The 13,035-nt window shown below is 37.3% G+C and overlaps 36 non-coding genes across 36 annotated transcripts; all 36 read left to right on the top strand.

Moving 5' to 3' along the window:
- Positions 1 to 374: 374 nt before the first annotated feature.
- On the top strand, positions 375 to 447 carry Trnat-cgu (transfer RNA threonine (anticodon CGU)). The gene has a single exon. It is a non-coding gene; the product is annotated as a tRNA-Thr (tRNA).
- Positions 448 to 663: 216 nt separating this feature from the next.
- Positions 664 to 734, top strand: Trnag-ccc (transfer RNA glycine (anticodon CCC)). Its single transcript has one exon. It is a non-coding gene; the product is annotated as a tRNA-Gly (tRNA).
- Positions 735 to 1,097: 363 nt separating this feature from the next.
- Trnat-cgu (transfer RNA threonine (anticodon CGU)) lies at positions 1,098 to 1,170 on the top strand. The gene has a single exon. It is a non-coding gene; the product is annotated as a tRNA-Thr (tRNA).
- A 216-nt stretch (positions 1,171 to 1,386) lies between these two features.
- Positions 1,387 to 1,457, top strand: Trnag-ccc (transfer RNA glycine (anticodon CCC)). Its single transcript has one exon. It is a non-coding gene; the product is annotated as a tRNA-Gly (tRNA).
- A 362-nt stretch (positions 1,458 to 1,819) lies between these two features.
- Positions 1,820 to 1,892, top strand: Trnat-cgu (transfer RNA threonine (anticodon CGU)). The gene has a single exon. It is a non-coding gene; the product is annotated as a tRNA-Thr (tRNA).
- A 216-nt stretch (positions 1,893 to 2,108) lies between these two features.
- Trnag-ccc (transfer RNA glycine (anticodon CCC)) lies at positions 2,109 to 2,179 on the top strand. The gene has a single exon. It is a non-coding gene; the product is annotated as a tRNA-Gly (tRNA).
- A 363-nt stretch (positions 2,180 to 2,542) lies between these two features.
- Positions 2,543 to 2,615, top strand: Trnat-cgu (transfer RNA threonine (anticodon CGU)). The gene has a single exon. It is a non-coding gene; the product is annotated as a tRNA-Thr (tRNA).
- Positions 2,616 to 2,831: 216 nt separating this feature from the next.
- On the top strand, positions 2,832 to 2,902 carry Trnag-ccc (transfer RNA glycine (anticodon CCC)). The gene has a single exon. It is a non-coding gene; the product is annotated as a tRNA-Gly (tRNA).
- Positions 2,903 to 3,265: 363 nt separating this feature from the next.
- Trnat-cgu (transfer RNA threonine (anticodon CGU)) lies at positions 3,266 to 3,338 on the top strand. Its single transcript has one exon. It is a non-coding gene; the product is annotated as a tRNA-Thr (tRNA).
- Positions 3,339 to 3,554: 216 nt separating this feature from the next.
- Positions 3,555 to 3,625, top strand: Trnag-ccc (transfer RNA glycine (anticodon CCC)). Its single transcript has one exon. It is a non-coding gene; the product is annotated as a tRNA-Gly (tRNA).
- A 363-nt stretch (positions 3,626 to 3,988) lies between these two features.
- Positions 3,989 to 4,061, top strand: Trnat-cgu (transfer RNA threonine (anticodon CGU)). The gene has a single exon. It is a non-coding gene; the product is annotated as a tRNA-Thr (tRNA).
- A 216-nt stretch (positions 4,062 to 4,277) lies between these two features.
- On the top strand, positions 4,278 to 4,348 carry Trnag-ccc (transfer RNA glycine (anticodon CCC)). The gene has a single exon. It is a non-coding gene; the product is annotated as a tRNA-Gly (tRNA).
- Positions 4,349 to 4,711: 363 nt separating this feature from the next.
- On the top strand, positions 4,712 to 4,784 carry Trnat-cgu (transfer RNA threonine (anticodon CGU)). The gene has a single exon. It is a non-coding gene; the product is annotated as a tRNA-Thr (tRNA).
- Positions 4,785 to 5,000: 216 nt separating this feature from the next.
- Trnag-ccc (transfer RNA glycine (anticodon CCC)) lies at positions 5,001 to 5,071 on the top strand. The gene has a single exon. It is a non-coding gene; the product is annotated as a tRNA-Gly (tRNA).
- A 363-nt stretch (positions 5,072 to 5,434) lies between these two features.
- On the top strand, positions 5,435 to 5,507 carry Trnat-cgu (transfer RNA threonine (anticodon CGU)). The gene has a single exon. It is a non-coding gene; the product is annotated as a tRNA-Thr (tRNA).
- A 216-nt stretch (positions 5,508 to 5,723) lies between these two features.
- On the top strand, positions 5,724 to 5,794 carry Trnag-ccc (transfer RNA glycine (anticodon CCC)). Its single transcript has one exon. It is a non-coding gene; the product is annotated as a tRNA-Gly (tRNA).
- A 363-nt stretch (positions 5,795 to 6,157) lies between these two features.
- On the top strand, positions 6,158 to 6,230 carry Trnat-cgu (transfer RNA threonine (anticodon CGU)). The gene has a single exon. It is a non-coding gene; the product is annotated as a tRNA-Thr (tRNA).
- Positions 6,231 to 6,446: 216 nt separating this feature from the next.
- On the top strand, positions 6,447 to 6,517 carry Trnag-ccc (transfer RNA glycine (anticodon CCC)). Its single transcript has one exon. It is a non-coding gene; the product is annotated as a tRNA-Gly (tRNA).
- Positions 6,518 to 6,880: 363 nt separating this feature from the next.
- On the top strand, positions 6,881 to 6,953 carry Trnat-cgu (transfer RNA threonine (anticodon CGU)). Its single transcript has one exon. It is a non-coding gene; the product is annotated as a tRNA-Thr (tRNA).
- Positions 6,954 to 7,169: 216 nt separating this feature from the next.
- On the top strand, positions 7,170 to 7,240 carry Trnag-ccc (transfer RNA glycine (anticodon CCC)). Its single transcript has one exon. It is a non-coding gene; the product is annotated as a tRNA-Gly (tRNA).
- A 363-nt stretch (positions 7,241 to 7,603) lies between these two features.
- Positions 7,604 to 7,676, top strand: Trnat-cgu (transfer RNA threonine (anticodon CGU)). The gene has a single exon. It is a non-coding gene; the product is annotated as a tRNA-Thr (tRNA).
- A 216-nt stretch (positions 7,677 to 7,892) lies between these two features.
- On the top strand, positions 7,893 to 7,963 carry Trnag-ccc (transfer RNA glycine (anticodon CCC)). The gene has a single exon. It is a non-coding gene; the product is annotated as a tRNA-Gly (tRNA).
- A 363-nt stretch (positions 7,964 to 8,326) lies between these two features.
- Positions 8,327 to 8,399, top strand: Trnat-cgu (transfer RNA threonine (anticodon CGU)). Its single transcript has one exon. It is a non-coding gene; the product is annotated as a tRNA-Thr (tRNA).
- A 216-nt stretch (positions 8,400 to 8,615) lies between these two features.
- On the top strand, positions 8,616 to 8,686 carry Trnag-ccc (transfer RNA glycine (anticodon CCC)). Its single transcript has one exon. It is a non-coding gene; the product is annotated as a tRNA-Gly (tRNA).
- Positions 8,687 to 9,049: 363 nt separating this feature from the next.
- Positions 9,050 to 9,122, top strand: Trnat-cgu (transfer RNA threonine (anticodon CGU)). The gene has a single exon. It is a non-coding gene; the product is annotated as a tRNA-Thr (tRNA).
- Positions 9,123 to 9,338: 216 nt separating this feature from the next.
- Trnag-ccc (transfer RNA glycine (anticodon CCC)) lies at positions 9,339 to 9,409 on the top strand. The gene has a single exon. It is a non-coding gene; the product is annotated as a tRNA-Gly (tRNA).
- Positions 9,410 to 9,772: 363 nt separating this feature from the next.
- Trnat-cgu (transfer RNA threonine (anticodon CGU)) lies at positions 9,773 to 9,845 on the top strand. The gene has a single exon. It is a non-coding gene; the product is annotated as a tRNA-Thr (tRNA).
- Positions 9,846 to 10,061: 216 nt separating this feature from the next.
- On the top strand, positions 10,062 to 10,132 carry Trnag-ccc (transfer RNA glycine (anticodon CCC)). The gene has a single exon. It is a non-coding gene; the product is annotated as a tRNA-Gly (tRNA).
- Positions 10,133 to 10,495: 363 nt separating this feature from the next.
- Positions 10,496 to 10,568, top strand: Trnat-cgu (transfer RNA threonine (anticodon CGU)). Its single transcript has one exon. It is a non-coding gene; the product is annotated as a tRNA-Thr (tRNA).
- Positions 10,569 to 10,784: 216 nt separating this feature from the next.
- Trnag-ccc (transfer RNA glycine (anticodon CCC)) lies at positions 10,785 to 10,855 on the top strand. Its single transcript has one exon. It is a non-coding gene; the product is annotated as a tRNA-Gly (tRNA).
- A 363-nt stretch (positions 10,856 to 11,218) lies between these two features.
- On the top strand, positions 11,219 to 11,291 carry Trnat-cgu (transfer RNA threonine (anticodon CGU)). Its single transcript has one exon. It is a non-coding gene; the product is annotated as a tRNA-Thr (tRNA).
- Positions 11,292 to 11,507: 216 nt separating this feature from the next.
- Positions 11,508 to 11,578, top strand: Trnag-ccc (transfer RNA glycine (anticodon CCC)). The gene has a single exon. It is a non-coding gene; the product is annotated as a tRNA-Gly (tRNA).
- A 363-nt stretch (positions 11,579 to 11,941) lies between these two features.
- Trnat-cgu (transfer RNA threonine (anticodon CGU)) lies at positions 11,942 to 12,014 on the top strand. The gene has a single exon. It is a non-coding gene; the product is annotated as a tRNA-Thr (tRNA).
- A 216-nt stretch (positions 12,015 to 12,230) lies between these two features.
- On the top strand, positions 12,231 to 12,301 carry Trnag-ccc (transfer RNA glycine (anticodon CCC)). Its single transcript has one exon. It is a non-coding gene; the product is annotated as a tRNA-Gly (tRNA).
- A 363-nt stretch (positions 12,302 to 12,664) lies between these two features.
- On the top strand, positions 12,665 to 12,737 carry Trnat-cgu (transfer RNA threonine (anticodon CGU)). The gene has a single exon. It is a non-coding gene; the product is annotated as a tRNA-Thr (tRNA).
- Positions 12,738 to 12,953: 216 nt separating this feature from the next.
- On the top strand, positions 12,954 to 13,024 carry Trnag-ccc (transfer RNA glycine (anticodon CCC)). Its single transcript has one exon. It is a non-coding gene; the product is annotated as a tRNA-Gly (tRNA).
- The last annotated feature ends 11 nt before the right edge of the window (positions 13,025 to 13,035 follow it).

Below are 13,035 nucleotides of genomic sequence, written 5' to 3'. Positions count from 1 at the left end.
CCCGGGCGGCGCAAATTTTTGCCACCTTTTACACTCTTCAAAATTGAAATACTAATAAAAAAAAAAGTTTTAAGGTTAATTTCTTTTCATGTAGATATTTTTTCTTTCACGAATGCATCAAGCGGTTACTACATGTATATGTATGCTTGATTTAAACCTTACCTATTAACTAGCTACAGAGTTTGCACTTTCGTTGGTTTTAGCCAAAGCATCATATTACTACTTTGATTGGCTAAATACATGCTTTCCTTTAAAAAGGAACTGAACAAAATGAGTTTTCTAGTATTCTATCCTGAATTTGGCTTTTTACATCAAATTTCGAGAGAAATTTTGCCTGATGAACATATACTACATTAAGCGAAAGATGCGTCAAAGCCCCTATAGCTCAGTGGTTAGAGCACTGGTCTCGTAAACCAGGGGTCGTGAGTTCGACTCTCACTGGGGGCAGATTTTGCCACCTTTTTACGCAAAACCCCTTGCTTTTAACAAATTTTTGTTCCTATTGCCCGTGACAGTTTTTCTCGATTTAACTACAGGTCTGTTGCAAGAATGTTAGATGTATATGACAAGTTGATGTATTTTCTGGTGAACAGTAGACAAGTTGCAGTATCACAGGGTACCCGGATATATAGAAATACATAAAATTCACTTCTTCATATTGAAGCGCCGCTGGTGTAGTGGTATCATGCAAGATTCCCATTCTTGCGACCCGGGTTCGATTCCCGGGCGGCGCAAATTTTTGCCACCTTTTACACTCTTCAAAAATTGAAATACTAATAAAAAAAAAAGTTTTAAGGTTAATTTCTTTTCATGTAGATATTTTTTTCTTTCACGAATGCATCAAGCGGTTACTACATGTATATGTATGCTTGATTTAAACCTTACCTATTAACTAGCTACAGAGTTTGCACTTTCGTTGGTTTTAGCCAAAGCATCATATTACTACTTTGATTGGCTAAATACATGCTTTCCTTTAAAAAGGAACTGAACAAAATGAGTTTTCTAGTATTCTATCCTGAATTTGGCTTTTTACATCAAATTTCGAGAGAAATTTTGCCTGATGAACATATACTACATTAAGCGAAAGATACGTCAAAGCCCCTATAGCTCAGTGGTTAGAGCACTGGTCTCGTAAACCAGGGGTCGTGAGTTCGACTCTCACTGGGGGCAGATTTTGCCACCTTTTTACGCAAAACCCCTTGCTTTTAACAAATTTTTGTTCCTATTGCCCGTGACAGTTTTTCTCGATTTAACTACAGGTCTGTTGCAAGAATGTTAGATGTATATGACAAGTTGATGTATTTTCTGGTGAACAGTAGACAAGTTGCAGTATCACAGGGTACCCGGATATATAGAAATACATAAAATTCACTTCTTCATATTGAAGCGCCGCTGGTGTAGTGGTATCATGCAAGATTCCCATTCTTGCGACCCGGGTTCGATTCCCGGGCGGCGCAAATTTTTGCCACCTTTTACACTCTTCAAAATTGAAATACTAATAAAAAAAAAAGTTTTAAGGTTAATTTCTTTTCATGTAGATATTTTTTTCTTTCACGAATGCATCAAGCGGTTACTACATGTATATGTATGCTTGATTTAAACCTTACCTATTAACTAGCTACAGAGTTTGCACTTTCGTTGGTTTTAGCCAAAGCATCATATTACTACTTTGATTGGCTAAATACATGCTTTCCTTTAAAAAGGAACTGAACAAAATGAGTTTTCTAGTATTCTATCCTGAATTTGGCTTTTTACATCAAATTTCGAGAGAAATTTTGCCTGATGAACATATACTACATTAAGCGAAAGATGCGTCAAAGCCCCTATAGCTCAGTGGTTAGAGCACTGGTCTCGTAAACCAGGGGTCGTGAGTTCGACTCTCACTGGGGGCAGATTTTGCCACCTTTTTACGCAAAACCCCTTGCTTTTAACAAATTTTTGTTCCTATTGCCCGTGACAGTTTTTCTCGATTTAACTACAGGTCTGTTGCAAGAATGTTAGATGTATATGACAAGTTGATGTATTTTCTGGTGAACAGTAGACAAGTTGCAGTATCACAGGGTACCCGGATATATAGAAATACATAAAATTCACTTCTTCATATTGAAGCGCCGCTGGTGTAGTGGTATCATGCAAGATTCCCATTCTTGCGACCCGGGTTCGATTCCCGGGCGGCGCAAATTTTTGCCACCTTTTACACTCTTCAAAAATTGAAATACTAATAAAAAAAAAAGTTTTAAGGTTAATTTCTTTTCATGTAGATATTTTTTTCTTTCACGAATGCATCAAGCGGTTACTACATGTATATGTATGCTTGATTTAAACCTTACCTATTAACTAGCTACAGAGTTTGCACTTTCGTTGGTTTTAGCCAAAGCATCATATTACTACTTTGATTGGCTAAATACATGCTTTCCTTTAAAAAGGAACTGAACAAAATGAGTTTTCTAGTATTCTATCCTGAATTTGGCTTTTTACATCAAATTTCGAGAGAAATTTTGCCTGATGAACATATACTACATTAAGCGAAAGATACGTCAAAGCCCCTATAGCTCAGTGGTTAGAGCACTGGTCTCGTAAACCAGGGGTCGTGAGTTCGACTCTCACTGGGGGCAGATTTTGCCACCTTTTTACGCAAAACCCCTTGCTTTTAACAAATTTTTGTTCCTATTGCCCGTGACAGTTTTTCTCGATTTAACTACAGGTCTGTTGCAAGAATGTTAGATGTATATGACAAGTTGATGTATTTTCTGGTGAACAGTAGACAAGTTGCAGTATCACAGGGTACCCGGATATATAGAAATACATAAAATTCACTTCTTCATATTGAAGCGCCGCTGGTGTAGTGGTATCATGCAAGATTCCCATTCTTGCGACCCGGGTTCGATTCCCGGGCGGCGCAAATTTTTGCCACCTTTTACACTCTTCAAAAATTGAAATACTAATAAAAAAAAAAGTTTTAAGGTTAATTTCTTTTCATGTAGATATTTTTTTCTTTCACGAATGCATCAAGCGGTTACTACATGTATATGTATGCTTGATTTAAACCTTACCTATTAACTAGCTACAGAGTTTGCACTTTCGTTGGTTTTAGCCAAAGCATCATATTACTACTTTGATTGGCTAAATACATGCTTTCCTTTAAAAAGGAACTGAACAAAATGAGTTTTCTAGTATTCTATCCTGAATTTGGCTTTTTACATCAAATTTCGAGAGAAATTTTGCCTGATGAACATATACTACATTAAGCGAAAGATGCGTCAAAGCCCCTATAGCTCAGTGGTTAGAGCACTGGTCTCGTAAACCAGGGGTCGTGAGTTCGACTCTCACTGGGGGCAGATTTTGCCACCTTTTTACGCAAAACCCCTTGCTTTTAACAAATTTTTGTTCCTATTGCCCGTGACAGTTTTTCTCGATTTAACTACAGGTCTGTTGCAAGAATGTTAGATGTATATGACAAGTTGATGTATTTTCTGGTGAACAGTAGACAAGTTGCAGTATCACAGGGTACCCGGATATATAGAAATACATAAAATTCACTTCTTCATATTGAAGCGCCGCTGGTGTAGTGGTATCATGCAAGATTCCCATTCTTGCGACCCGGGTTCGATTCCCGGGCGGCGCAAATTTTTGCCACCTTTTACACTCTTCAAAAATTGAAATACTAATAAAAAAAAAAGTTTTAAGGTTAATTTCTTTTCATGTAGATATTTTTTTCTTTCACGAATGCATCAAGCGGTTACTACATGTATATGTATGCTTGATTTAAACCTTACCTATTAACTAGCTACAGAGTTTGCACTTTCGTTGGTTTTAGCCAAAGCATCATATTACTACTTTGATTGGCTAAATACATGCTTTCCTTTAAAAAGGAACTGAACAAAATGAGTTTTCTAGTATTCTATCCTGAATTTGGCTTTTTACATCAAATTTCGAGAGAAATTTTGCCTGATGAACATATACTACATTAAGCGAAAGATGCGTCAAAGCCCCTATAGCTCAGTGGTTAGAGCACTGGTCTCGTAAACCAGGGGTCGTGAGTTCGACTCTCACTGGGGGCAGATTTTGCCACCTTTTTACGCAAAACCCCTTGCTTTTAACAAATTTTTGTTCCTATTGCCCGTGACAGTTTTTCTCGATTTAACTACAGGTCTGTTGCAAGAATGTTAGATGTATATGACAAGTTGATGTATTTTCTGGTGAACAGTAGACAAGTTGCAGTATCACAGGGTACCCGGATATATAGAAATACATAAAATTCACTTCTTCATATTGAAGCGCCGCTGGTGTAGTGGTATCATGCAAGATTCCCATTCTTGCGACCCGGGTTCGATTCCCGGGCGGCGCAAATTTTTGCCACCTTTTACACTCTTCAAAAATTGAAATACTAATAAAAAAAAAAGTTTTAAGGTTAATTTCTTTTCATGTAGATATTTTTTTCTTTCACGAATGCATCAAGCGGTTACTACATGTATATGTATGCTTGATTTAAACCTTACCTATTAACTAGCTACAGAGTTTGCACTTTCGTTGGTTTTAGCCAAAGCATCATATTACTACTTTGATTGGCTAAATACATGCTTTCCTTTAAAAAGGAACTGAACAAAATGAGTTTTCTAGTATTCTATCCTGAATTTGGCTTTTTACATCAAATTTCGAGAGAAATTTTGCCTGATGAACATATACTACATTAAGCGAAAGATACGTCAAAGCCCCTATAGCTCAGTGGTTAGAGCACTGGTCTCGTAAACCAGGGGTCGTGAGTTCGACTCTCACTGGGGGCAGATTTTGCCACCTTTTTACGCAAAACCCCTTGCTTTTAACAAATTTTTGTTCCTATTGCCCGTGACAGTTTTTCTCGATTTAACTACAGGTCTGTTGCAAGAATGTTAGATGTATATGACAAGTTGATGTATTTTCTGGTGAACAGTAGACAAGTTGCAGTATCACAGGGTACCCGGATATATAGAAATACATAAAATTCACTTCTTCATATTGAAGCGCCGCTGGTGTAGTGGTATCATGCAAGATTCCCATTCTTGCGACCCGGGTTCGATTCCCGGGCGGCGCAAATTTTTGCCACCTTTTACACTCTTCAAAAATTGAAATACTAATAAAAAAAAAAGTTTTAAGGTTAATTTCTTTTCATGTAGATATTTTTTTCTTTCACGAATGCATCAAGCGGTTACTACATGTATATGTATGCTTGATTTAAACCTTACCTATTAACTAGCTACAGAGTTTGCACTTTCGTTGGTTTTAGCCAAAGCATCATATTACTACTTTGATTGGCTAAATACATGCTTTCCTTTAAAAAGGAACTGAACAAAATGAGTTTTCTAGTATTCTATCCTGAATTTGGCTTTTTACATCAAATTTCGAGAGAAATTTTGCCTGATGAACATATACTACATTAAGCGAAAGATGCGTCAAAGCCCCTATAGCTCAGTGGTTAGAGCACTGGTCTCGTAAACCAGGGGTCGTGAGTTCGACTCTCACTGGGGGCAGATTTTGCCACCTTTTTACGCAAAACCCCTTGCTTTTAACAAATTTTTGTTCCTATTGCCCGTGACAGTTTTTCTCGATTTAACTACAGGTCTGTTGCAAGAATGTTAGATGTATATGACAAGTTGATGTATTTTCTGGTGAACAGTAGACAAGTTGCAGTATCACAGGGTACCCGGATATATAGAAATACATAAAATTCACTTCTTCATATTGAAGCGCCGCTGGTGTAGTGGTATCATGCAAGATTCCCATTCTTGCGACCCGGGTTCGATTCCCGGGCGGCGCAAATTTTTGCCACCTTTTACACTCTTCAAAAATTGAAATACTAATAAAAAAAAAAGTTTTAAGGTTAATTTCTTTTCATGTAGATATTTTTTTCTTTCACGAATGCATCAAGCGGTTACTACATGTATATGTATGCTTGATTTAAACCTTACCTATTAACTAGCTACAGAGTTTGCACTTTCGTTGGTTTTAGCCAAAGCATCATATTACTACTTTGATTGGCTAAATACATGCTTTCCTTTAAAAAGGAACTGAACAAAATGAGTTTTCTAGTATTCTATCCTGAATTTGGCTTTTTACATCAAATTTCGAGAGAAATTTTGCCTGATGAACATATACTACATTAAGCGAAAGATGCGTCAAAGCCCCTATAGCTCAGTGGTTAGAGCACTGGTCTCGTAAACCAGGGGTCGTGAGTTCGACTCTCACTGGGGGCAGATTTTGCCACCTTTTTACGCAAAACCCCTTGCTTTTAACAAATTTTTGTTCCTATTGCCCGTGACAGTTTTTCTCGATTTAACTACAGGTCTGTTGCAAGAATGTTAGATGTATATGACAAGTTGATGTATTTTCTGGTGAACAGTAGACAAGTTGCAGTATCACAGGGTACCCGGATATATAGAAATACATAAAATTCACTTCTTCATATTGAAGCGCCGCTGGTGTAGTGGTATCATGCAAGATTCCCATTCTTGCGACCCGGGTTCGATTCCCGGGCGGCGCAAATTTTTGCCACCTTTTACACTCTTCAAAAATTGAAATACTAATAAAAAAAAAAGTTTTAAGGTTAATTTCTTTTCATGTAGATATTTTTTTCTTTCACGAATGCATCAAGCGGTTACTACATGTATATGTATGCTTGATTTAAACCTTACCTATTAACTAGCTACAGAGTTTGCACTTTCGTTGGTTTTAGCCAAAGCATCATATTACTACTTTGATTGGCTAAATACATGCTTTCCTTTAAAAAGGAACTGAACAAAATGAGTTTTCTAGTATTCTATCCTGAATTTGGCTTTTTACATCAAATTTCGAGAGAAATTTTGCCTGATGAACATATACTACATTAAGCGAAAGATGCGTCAAAGCCCCTATAGCTCAGTGGTTAGAGCACTGGTCTCGTAAACCAGGGGTCGTGAGTTCGACTCTCACTGGGGGCAGATTTTGCCACCTTTTTACGCAAAACCCCTTGCTTTTAACAAATTTTTGTTCCTATTGCCCGTGACAGTTTTTCTCGATTTAACTACAGGTCTGTTGCAAGAATGTTAGATGTATATGACAAGTTGATGTATTTTCTGGTGAACAGTAGACAAGTTGCAGTATCACAGGGTACCCGGATATATAGAAATACATAAAATTCACTTCTTCATATTGAAGCGCCGCTGGTGTAGTGGTATCATGCAAGATTCCCATTCTTGCGACCCGGGTTCGATTCCCGGGCGGCGCAAATTTTTGCCACCTTTTACACTCTTCAAAAATTGAAATACTAATAAAAAAAAAAGTTTTAAGGTTAATTTCTTTTCATGTAGATATTTTTTTCTTTCACGAATGCATCAAGCGGTTACTACATGTATATGTATGCTTGATTTAAACCTTACCTATTAACTAGCTACAGAGTTTGCACTTTCGTTGGTTTTAGCCAAAGCATCATATTACTACTTTGATTGGCTAAATACATGCTTTCCTTTAAAAAGGAACTGAACAAAATGAGTTTTCTAGTATTCTATCCTGAATTTGGCTTTTTACATCAAATTTCGAGAGAAATTTTGCCTGATGAACATATACTACATTAAGCGAAAGATACGTCAAAGCCCCTATAGCTCAGTGGTTAGAGCACTGGTCTCGTAAACCAGGGGTCGTGAGTTCGACTCTCACTGGGGGCAGATTTTGCCACCTTTTTACGCAAAACCCCTTGCTTTTAACAAATTTTTGTTCCTATTGCCCGTGACAGTTTTTCTCGATTTAACTACAGGTCTGTTGCAAGAATGTTAGATGTATATGACAAGTTGATGTATTTTCTGGTGAACAGTAGACAAGTTGCAGTATCACAGGGTACCCGGATATATAGAAATACATAAAATTCACTTCTTCATATTGAAGCGCCGCTGGTGTAGTGGTATCATGCAAGATTCCCATTCTTGCGACCCGGGTTCGATTCCCGGGCGGCGCAAATTTTTGCCACCTTTTACACTCTTCAAAAATTGAAATACTAATAAAAAAAAAAGTTTTAAGGTTAATTTCTTTTCATGTAGATATTTTTTTCTTTCACGAATGCATCAAGCGGTTACTACATGTATATGTATGCTTGATTTAAACCTTACCTATTAACTAGCTACAGAGTTTGCACTTTCGTTGGTTTTAGCCAAAGCATCATATTACTACTTTGATTGGCTAAATACATGCTTTCCTTTAAAAAGGAACTGAACAAAATGAGTTTTCTAGTATTCTATCCTGAATTTGGCTTTTTACATCAAATTTCGAGAGAAATTTTGCCTGATGAACATATACTACATTAAGCGAAAGATGCGTCAAAGCCCCTATAGCTCAGTGGTTAGAGCACTGGTCTCGTAAACCAGGGGTCGTGAGTTCGACTCTCACTGGGGGCAGATTTTGCCACCTTTTTACGCAAAACCCCTTGCTTTTAACAAATTTTTGTTCCTATTGCCCGTGACAGTTTTTCTCGATTTAACTACAGGTCTGTTGCAAGAATGTTAGATGTATATGACAAGTTGATGTATTTTCTGGTGAACAGTAGACAAGTTGCAGTATCACAGGGTACCCGGATATATAGAAATACATAAAATTCACTTCTTCATATTGAAGCGCCGCTGGTGTAGTGGTATCATGCAAGATTCCCATTCTTGCGACCCGGGTTCGATTCCCGGGCGGCGCAAATTTTTGCCACCTTTTACACTCTTCAAAAATTGAAATACTAATAAAAAAAAAAGTTTTAAGGTTAATTTCTTTTCATGTAGATATTTTTTTCTTTCACGAATGCATCAAGCGGTTACTACATGTATATGTATGCTTGATTTAAACCTTACCTATTAACTAGCTACAGAGTTTGCACTTTCGTTGGTTTTAGCCAAAGCATCATATTACTACTTTGATTGGCTAAATACATGCTTTCCTTTAAAAAGGAACTGAACAAAATGAGTTTTCTAGTATTCTATCCTGAATTTGGCTTTTTACATCAAATTTCGAGAGAAATTTTGCCTGATGAACATATACTACATTAAGCGAAAGATACGTCAAAGCCCCTATAGCTCAGTGGTTAGAGCACTGGTCTCGTAAACCAGGGGTCGTGAGTTCGACTCTCACTGGGGGCAGATTTTGCCACCTTTTTACGCAAAACCCCTTGCTTTTAACAAATTTTTGTTCCTATTGCCCGTGACAGTTTTTCTCGATTTAACTACAGGTCTGTTGCAAGAATGTTAGATGTATATGACAAGTTGATGTATTTTCTGGTGAACAGTAGACAAGTTGCAGTATCACAGGGTACCCGGATATATAGAAATACATAAAATTCACTTCTTCATATTGAAGCGCCGCTGGTGTAGTGGTATCATGCAAGATTCCCATTCTTGCGACCCGGGTTCGATTCCCGGGCGGCGCAAATTTTTGCCACCTTTTACACTCTTCAAAAATTGAAATACTAATAAAAAAAAAAGTTTTAAGGTTAATTTCTTTTCATGTAGATATTTTTTTCTTTCACGAATGCATCAAGCGGTTACTACATGTATATGTATGCTTGATTTAAACCTTACCTATTAACTAGCTACAGAGTTTGCACTTTCGTTGGTTTTAGCCAAAGCATCATATTACTACTTTGATTGGCTAAATACATGCTTTCCTTTAAAAAGGAACTGAACAAAATGAGTTTTCTAGTATTCTATCCTGAATTTGGCTTTTTACATCAAATTTCGAGAGAAATTTTGCCTGATGAACATATACTACATTAAGCGAAAGATGCGTCAAAGCCCCTATAGCTCAGTGGTTAGAGCACTGGTCTCGTAAACCAGGGGTCGTGAGTTCGACTCTCACTGGGGGCAGATTTTGCCACCTTTTTACGCAAAACCCCTTGCTTTTAACAAATTTTTGTTCCTATTGCCCGTGACAGTTTTTCTCGATTTAACTACAGGTCTGTTGCAAGAATGTTAGATGTATATGACAAGTTGATGTATTTTCTGGTGAACAGTAGACAAGTTGCAGTATCACAGGGTACCCGGATATATAGAAATACATAAAATTCACTTCTTCATATTGAAGCGCCGCTGGTGTAGTGGTATCATGCAAGATTCCCATTCTTGCGACCCGGGTTCGATTCCCGGGCGGCGCAAATTTTTGCCACCTTTTACACTCTTCAAAAATTGAAATACTAATAAAAAAAAAAGTTTTAAGGTTAATTTCTTTTCATGTAGATATTTTTTTCTTTCACGAATGCATCAAGCGGTTACTACATGTATATGTATGCTTGATTTAAACCTTACCTATTAACTAGCTACAGAGTTTGCACTTTCGTTGGTTTTAGCCAAAGCATCATATTACTACTTTGATTGGCTAAATACATGCTTTCCTTTAAAAAGGAACTGAACAAAATGAGTTTTCTAGTATTCTATCCTGAATTTGGCTTTTTACATCAAATTTCGAGAGAAATTTTGCCTGATGAACATATACTACATTAAGCGAAAGATACGTCAAAGCCCCTATAGCTCAGTGGTTAGAGCACTGGTCTCGTAAACCAGGGGTCGTGAGTTCGACTCTCACTGGGGGCAGATTTTGCCACCTTTTTACGCAAAACCCCTTGCTTTTAACAAATTTTTGTTCCTATTGCCCGTGACAGTTTTTCTCGATTTAACTACAGGTCTGTTGCAAGAATGTTAGATGTATATGACAAGTTGATGTATTTTCTGGTGAACAGTAGACAAGTTGCAGTATCACAGGGTACCCGGATATATAGAAATACATAAAATTCACTTCTTCATATTGAAGCGCCGCTGGTGTAGTGGTATCATGCAAGATTCCCATTCTTGCGACCCGGGTTCGATTCCCGGGCGGCGCAAATTTTTGCCACCTTTTACACTCTTCAAAAATTGAAATACTAATAAAAAAAAAAGTTTTAAGGTTAATTTCTTTTCATGTAGATATTTTTTTCTTTCACGAATGCATCAAGCGGTTACTACATGTATATGTATGCTTGATTTAAACCTTACCTATTAACTAGCTACAGAGTTTGCACTTTCGTTGGTTTTAGCCAAAGCATCATATTACTACTTTGATTGGCTAAATACATGCTTTCCTTTAAAAAGGAACTGAACAAAATGAGTTTTCTAGTATTCTATCCTGAATTTGGCTTTTTACATCAAATTTCGAGAGAAATTTTGCCTGATGAACATATACTACATTAAGCGAAAGATGCGTCAAAGCCCCTATAGCTCAGTGGTTAGAGCACTGGTCTCGTAAACCAGGGGTCGTGAGTTCGACTCTCACTGGGGGCAGATTTTGCCACCTTTTTACGCAAAACCCCTTGCTTTTAACAAATTTTTGTTCCTATTGCCCGTGACAGTTTTTCTCGATTTAACTACAGGTCTGTTGCAAGAATGTTAGATGTATATGACAAGTTGATGTATTTTCTGGTGAACAGTAGACAAGTTGCAGTATCACAGGGTACCCGGATATATAGAAATACATAAAATTCACTTCTTCATATTGAAGCGCCGCTGGTGTAGTGGTATCATGCAAGATTCCCATTCTTGCGACCCGGGTTCGATTCCCGGGCGGCGCAAATTTTTGCCACCTTTTACACTCTTCAAAAATTGAAATACTAATAAAAAAAAAAGTTTTAAGGTTAATTTCTTTTCATGTAGATATTTTTTTCTTTCACGAATGCATCAAGCGGTTACTACATGTATATGTATGCTTGATTTAAACCTTACCTATTAACTAGCTACAGAGTTTGCACTTTCGTTGGTTTTAGCCAAAGCATCATATTACTACTTTGATTGGCTAAATACATGCTTTCCTTTAAAAAGGAACTGAACAAAATGAGTTTTCTAGTATTCTATCCTGAATTTGGCTTTTTACATCAAATTTCGAGAGAAATTTTGCCTGATGAACATATACTACATTAAGCGAAAGATACGTCAAAGCCCCTATAGCTCAGTGGTTAGAGCACTGGTCTCGTAAACCAGGGGTCGTGAGTTCGACTCTCACTGGGGGCAGATTTTGCCACCTTTTTACGCAAAACCCCTTGCTTTTAACAAATTTTTGTTCCTATTGCCCGTGACAGTTTTTCTCGATTTAACTACAGGTCTGTTGCAAGAATGTTAGATGTATATGACAAGTTGATGTATTTTCTGGTGAACAGTAGACAAGTTGCAGTATCACAGGGTACCCGGATATATAGAAATACATAAAATTCACTTCTTCATATTGAAGCGCCGCTGGTGTAGTGGTATCATGCAAGATTCCCATTCTTGCGACCCGGGTTCGATTCCCGGGCGGCGCAAATTTTTGCCACCTTTTACACTCTTCAAAAATTGAAATACTAATAAAAAAAAAAGTTTTAAGGTTAATTTCTTTTCATGTAGATATTTTTTTCTTTCACGAATGCATCAAGCGGTTACTACATGTATATGTATGCTTGATTTAAACCTTACCTATTAACTAGCTACAGAGTTTGCACTTTCGTTGGTTTTAGCCAAAGCATCATATTACTACTTTGATTGGCTAAATACATGCTTTCCTTTAAAAAGGAACTGAACAAAATGAGTTTTCTAGTATTCTATCCTGAATTTGGCTTTTTACATCAAATTTCGAGAGAAATTTTGCCTGATGAACATATACTACATTAAGCGAAAGATACGTCAAAGCCCCTATAGCTCAGTGGTTAGAGCACTGGTCTCGTAAACCAGGGGTCGTGAGTTCGACTCTCACTGGGGGCAGATTTTGCCACCTTTTTACGCAAAACCCCTTGCTTTTAACAAATTTTTGTTCCTATTGCCCGTGACAGTTTTTCTCGATTTAACTACAGGTCTGTTGCAAGAATGTTAGATGTATATGACAAGTTGATGTATTTTCTGGTGAACAGTAGACAAGTTGCAGTATCACAGGGTACCCGGATATATAGAAATACATAAAATTCACTTCTTCATATTGAAGCGCCGCTGGTGTAGTGGTATCATGCAAGATTCCCATTCTTGCGACCCGGGTTCGATTCCCGGGCGGCGCAAATTTTTGCCA

This window comes from Mytilus edulis, chromosome 7 (assembly GCF_963676685.1).
Source record: "Mytilus edulis chromosome 7, xbMytEdul2.2, whole genome shotgun sequence".
NCBI classification, from domain to species: domain Eukaryota; kingdom Metazoa; phylum Mollusca; class Bivalvia; order Mytilida; family Mytilidae; genus Mytilus; species Mytilus edulis.
Note: the sequence above shows the minus strand (reverse complement) of the source record. Positions and strands in the feature narration are given on the sequence as shown.